We start from the raw sequence: 6,091 nt of genomic DNA, 5'->3' as shown, positions 1-6,091 counted from the left end.
CTTCACACTCCGGTCACTGTAGGGTGCACGGAGCTGGGGGGGGGGGGGGGGGCGACCCGGGCAGCAATTTGAATACCTTTTGGCATAAGAGTACATATATACAGTCAGAGACTGTATGTATGTACAAACCCCCGCCATTTTTTCCACACAGAAGCGCACCAGCGCCATTTCTCTTCACAGCTCCGCTGGAAAGAAGCGCCGCAGGCTCTCCCCTGCAGTATCCAGGTGCAAAAAAGGTTAAAAGAGAGGGGGGGGGGCCACATAAATTTAGGCGCAAAATTGTGGTATACAGCGGCTACTGGGTAAACACTAGGTGGTAGTGTAATCCCTGGGTTATATAGCGCTGTGGTGTGTGCTGGCATACTCTTTGTCTCCCCAAAAGCCTTTGTGGGGTCCTGTCCTCAGTCAGAGCATTCCCTGTGTGTGTGTCGGTACGTCAGTGTCGACATGTTTGATGAGGAAGGGTACGTGGAGGCGGAGCAAGTGCATATGAATGTGGTGTCGGCGCCGACACCTGATTGGATGGATATGTGGAAGGTGTTAAATGATAATGTAAACTCCTTGCATAAAAGGTTAGACAAAGCTGAGGCCTTGGGACAGTAAGGGTTTCACCCACTGTCTGATCCCACAGTTCAGAGGCCGTCAGGGTCTCATAAGCGTCCACTATCCCAGTTAGTCGACACAGATGTCGACACGGAGTCTGACTCCAGTGTCGAGGACGATGAGGCTAAATTGCAGCCTAAAATGACTAAAGCCATCCGCTACATGATTATAGCAATGAAGGATGTATTGCACATTTCTGAGGAAATTCCTGTCCCTGACAAGAGGATTCATATGTTTGGGGAGAAAAAAAACAAGAAGTGACTTTCCCCCCTTCACATGAATTAAATGAATTATGTGAAAAAGCCTAGGAATCCCCTGAAAGGAAGGTAATAATTTCCAAGAGATTACTTATGGCGTATCCTTTCCCGCCAACAGACAGGTTACGCTGGGAATCCCCTCCCAGGGTAGACAAGGCGTTAACACGCTTGTCTAAGAAGGTGGCCCTGCCGTTTCAGGATACGGCCGTCCTGGACAGGGACATTGTTTTACTAACCCTGGGGCATATCAAAGACGCCGTCCTATATCGTCTCAAAAATTTCAGCCACCAGTGGGTTTGTTCACAGGTGGATCCTTGGGCGACATAAGTTGTGTCGCAGGGATACAAACTGGAATTCGAAGTGACGCCTCCTCAACGTTTCCTAAAATCAGCCTTGCCAGCTTCCCCCATGGAGAGGGAGGTAGTGTTGGCGGCAGTTTACAAACTATATCTCCAGCAGGTGGTGGTAAAGGTTCCCCTACTTCAACAGGGAAGGGGCTACTACTCCACCATGTTTGTGGTACCGAAACCGGACGGTTCGGTCAGACCCATTTTGAAGTCCCTGAACATTTATCGGAGGAAATTCAAGTTCAAAATGGAATCGCTCAGAGCGGTTATTGCAACCTGAAAGGGGGATTTTATGGTGTCTCTGGACATCAAGGACGCTTACTTGCATATCCCTATTTATCCTCCTCATCAGGAGTACCTCAGGTTTGTGGTACAGGACTGTCATTACCAATTCCAGACGTTGCCATTTGGACTGTCCACGGCACAGAGAATATTTACCAAGGTGATGGCAGAGATGATGGTGCTCCTTCGGAAGAAAGGAGTTACAATTATCCCATACTTGGACGATCTCCTCATAAAGGCGAGATCCAGGGAGCAGTTGCTGATCAACGTGGCACACTCTCAGGAAGTGTTGCGACAGCACGGCTGGATTCTGAATATCCCAAAGTCTCAGCTGATTCTTACGACGCGTCTGCCCTTCCTGGGCATGATTCTGGACACAGACCAGAAGAAGGTGTTTCTCCCGGAGGAGAAGGCCCAGGAGCTCATGACTCTGGTCAGAGGACTCCTACAACCGAAACAGGTATCGGTGCATCACTGCACGCGAGTACTGGGAAAAATGGTGGCGTCATACGAAGCCATTCCCTTCGGCAGGTTCCATGCGAGAATTTTTCAGTGGGATCTGCTGGACAAGTGGTCCGGATCGCATCTTCAGATGCACCGGCTGATCACCCTGTCCCCCAGGGCCAGGGTGTCTCTTCTGTGGTGGCTGCAAAGTGCTCACCTCCTCGAGGGACGCAGGTTCGGGATACAGGACTGGGTCCCGGTGACCACGGATGCAAGCCTCCGAGGATGGGGGGCAGTCACTCAGGGAAGAAACTTCCAAGGGCTGTGGTCAAGTCAGGAGGCTTGTCTGCACATCAATATCCTGGAACTAAGGGCCATATACAACGCCCTGAGTCAAGCGGAGCCTCTGCTCCGAAACCAGCTGGTGCTGGTTCAGTCAGACAACATCATTGCAGTCGCCCATGTAAACCGCCAGGGCGGCACAAGAAGCAGGGTGGCAATGGCGGAAGCCACCAGGATTCTTCGTTGGGCAGAGACTCACGTGCAAGCACTGTCAGCAGTGTTCATTCCGGGAGTGGACAATTGGGAAGCAGACTTCCTCAGCAGACACGACCTCCACCTGGGAGAGTGGGGACTTCATCAAGAAGTCTTCTCGCAGATTGTAAATCGATGGGAACTGCCACAGGTGGACATGATGGTGTCCCGTCTCAACAAAAAGCTAAAAAGGTATTGCGCCAGGTCAAGGGACCCTCAGGCAATAGCTGTGGACGCTCTGGTAACACCGTGGGTGTTCCAGTCGGTCTATGTGTTTCCTCCTCTGCCTCTCATACCCAAGGTGTTGAGAATCGTAAGAAAAAGAGGAGTGAGAACGATACTCATTGTTCCGGATCGGCCAAGAAGAACTTGGTACCTCGGAACTGCAAGAAATGCTCACAGAGGACCCATGGCCTCTGCCTCTCAGACAGGACCTGTTGCAACAGGGGCCCTGTCTGTTCCAAGACTTACCGCGGCTGCGTTTGACGGCATGGCGGTTGAACGCCGGATCCTAGCAGAAAAGGGCATTCCGGATGAAGTTATTCCTACGCTGATAAAGGCTAGGAAGGACGTGACAGCAAAGCATTATCACCGGATATGGCTAAAATATGTTGCTTGGTGTGAGGCCAGGAAGGCCCCTACAGAGGAATTCCAGCTTGGGCGATTCCTACACTTCCTACAGTCAGGTGTGACTATGGGCCTAAAATTAGGGTCCATAAAGGTCCAGATTTTGGCCCTATCCATTTTCTTTCAAAAAGAACTGGCTTCACTGCCTGAAGTTCAGACATTTGTTAAAGGAGTGCTGCATATTCAGCCCCCTTTTGTGCCACCAGTGGCACCTTGGGATCTCAATGTAGTATTGGATTTCCTGAAATCCCACTGGTTTGAGACACTTAAGACAGTGGAGCTCAAGTATCTTGGTGCCTGCGGCTACTCATGATTTGGAGGACTCCAAGTTACTGGACGTAGTCCGGGCTTTGAAGATTTATGTTTCTAGAACGGCTGGAGTCAGGAAGACTGACTCGCTGTTTATACTGTATGCACCCAACAAGCTGGGTGCACCTGCTGCAAAGCAAACTATTGCTCGCTGGATCTGTAACACGGTTCAGCAGGCTCATTCTGCGGCAGGATTGCCGCATCCAAAATCAGTAAAAGCCCATTCCACAAGGAAGGTGGGCTCTTCTTGGGCGGCTGCCCGAGGGGTCTCGGCATTACAACTTTGCCGAGCTGCTACTTGGTCGGGTTCAAACACTTTTGCTAAATTCTACAAGTTTGATACCCTGGCTGAGGAGGACCTTGTGTTTGCCCATTCGGTGCTGCAGAGTCATCCGCACTTTCCCGCCCGTTTGGGAGCTTTGGTATAATCCCCATGGTCCTTACGGAGTTCCCAGCATCCACTAGGATGTTAGAGAAAATAAGAATTTACTCACCGGTAATTCTATTTCTCGTAGTCCGTAGTGGATGCTGGGCGCCCGTCCCAAGTGCGGACTTTCTGCAATACGTGTATATAGTTATTGCTTAATAAAGGGTTATTGTTATGAGGCATCCGTTGAGTGATGCTCAGTTTTGTTCATACTGTAAACTGGGTATGCTTATCACAAGTTGTACGGTGTGATTGGTGTGGCTGGTATGAGTCTTACCCTGGATTCCAAAAATCCTTCCCTTGTAATGTCAGCTCTTCCGGGCACAGTTTCCTTAACTGAGGTCTGGAGGAGGGGCATAGAGGGAGGAGCCAGTGCACACCAGATAATACTTAATCTTTCTTTAGAGTGCCCAGTCTCCTGCGGAGCCCGTCTATTCCCCATGGTCCTTACGGAGTTCCCAGCATCCACTACGGACTATGAGAAATAGAATTACCGGTGAGTAAATTCTTATTTTTTTTATTAACTTGAATCCTTGTTTGTTACTTAATGTGTCTAGATAGTTCCCAGTACAGTAGCTAGCTTTCTGCCAAAGGAAACAAAACATTAAAGAATACTCACTGATAATTCTCACCAGCATAGACAGGAAGTTTTTTCAGGGACCGCTCCCCTCGCCATATATTCTGGCTCATCCGTATTACACATGTCTTTTTGAGTGTCTCATTACAATGGTAACTGAAAAAAACAACACTCAAGGAAGGGATTATATTGGCTGCCATGGAGTCTCTCAAAGAAAAATAATTATCGATGAGTATAATCTGATGTTTTCTTTGTTTCTCCATGGCAGCCATAAATTAGGAAATACCAAGACTTTATATATTATATGGGTGGGGCAATAACAAACACATACTTGCTGCATAATTATTTTTATTTGCTTCTTGCAGAACTTTACTCCAAAATGAGAATCTGACACATACAAAGCATACTGAATTGTAAACCTGTGAACTCTTCTGTGTCAGCCCTTCACCTTTTAGATTGTAAGATCGCAGGAGCAAGGCCTTCTTTCCTCAGGTGCCTTTTCTTACTTACACTTATACTACATACGCCCTTTGATGGCACCTAATCCCTGGTTTTCCATACCTGTCCTATATTGTCTTGAACTGTAAGTGCTGTTTTCTTGTTTGCTCATTTGATTTTCTCTAACGTCCTTAAGGATGCTGGGACTCCGTAAGGACCATGGGGAATAGACGGGCTCCGCAGGAGATAGGGCACTTTAAGAAAGCTTTGGATTCTGGGTGTGCACTGGCTCCTCCCTCTATGCCCCTCCTCCAGACCTCAGTTTTACACTGTGCCCAGAGCAAGATGGGTGCACTGCATAGAGCTCTCCAGAGTTCTCTGCCTGAAAGCATTTTTGTTTGGATTTTTCTTTCTACTTTTTACTACTTTTTCACAGGGAGCACTGCTGGCAACAGGCTCCCTGCATCGAGGGACTGAGGAGAGAGGAGCAGACCTTCTTGTCAAAGATAGGCTCTGCTTCCTCGGCTACTGGACACCATTAGCTCCAGAGGGGGTGAACGCAGGTTCTTACTGGGTGTCCACCCACGGAGCCGCACCGCCGTTCTCCTCACAGAGCCAGAAGTACAGAAGTCAGAAGACGTCTCAGGCGGCAGAAGCCATCAGCTTCACTGAGGTAACGCACAGCACTGCAGCTGTGCGTCATTGCTTCCATACACCTCACACACTCCGGTCACTGTAAGGGTGCAGGGCGCAGGAGGGGGTGCCCTGGGCAGCAATATAAACCTCTGCATGGCAAAAAGTCTATATACATGTACAGGTGGGCTCTGTACATGTATATAAAAGAGCCCCCGCCATATTTTACTACGTTTGAGCGGGACAGAAGCCCGCCGCCGAGGGGGCGGTGCTTCTCCCTCAGCACTCACCAGCGCCATTTTCTCTCCACAGCACTGCTGAGAGGAAGCTCCCCGGACTCTCCCCTGCTTACACACGGTGAAAGGGTGCTTAACAGAGAGGGGGGGGGCACATCATTGGCGGTTTACATATTACACAGCGCTGCTGGGGAAAAACATTTTGTGTTGGTCTCCAGGGTTATTGCGCTGGGGTGTGTGCTGGCATACTCTCTGTCTCTCCAAAGGGCCTTGACAGGGATACTGTCTTCAGAAAAGGGGTTCCCTGTGTGTGTGAAGTGTCTGTACGCGTGTGTCGACATGTTTGACGAGGAAGGCTCGCTTACTATGGAGGGGGA

This window comes from Pseudophryne corroboree, chromosome 6 (genome assembly GCF_028390025.1).
Source record: "Pseudophryne corroboree isolate aPseCor3 chromosome 6, aPseCor3.hap2, whole genome shotgun sequence".
NCBI lineage: Eukaryota > Metazoa > Chordata > Amphibia > Anura > Myobatrachidae > Pseudophryne > Pseudophryne corroboree.
Note: the sequence above shows the minus strand (reverse complement) of the source record.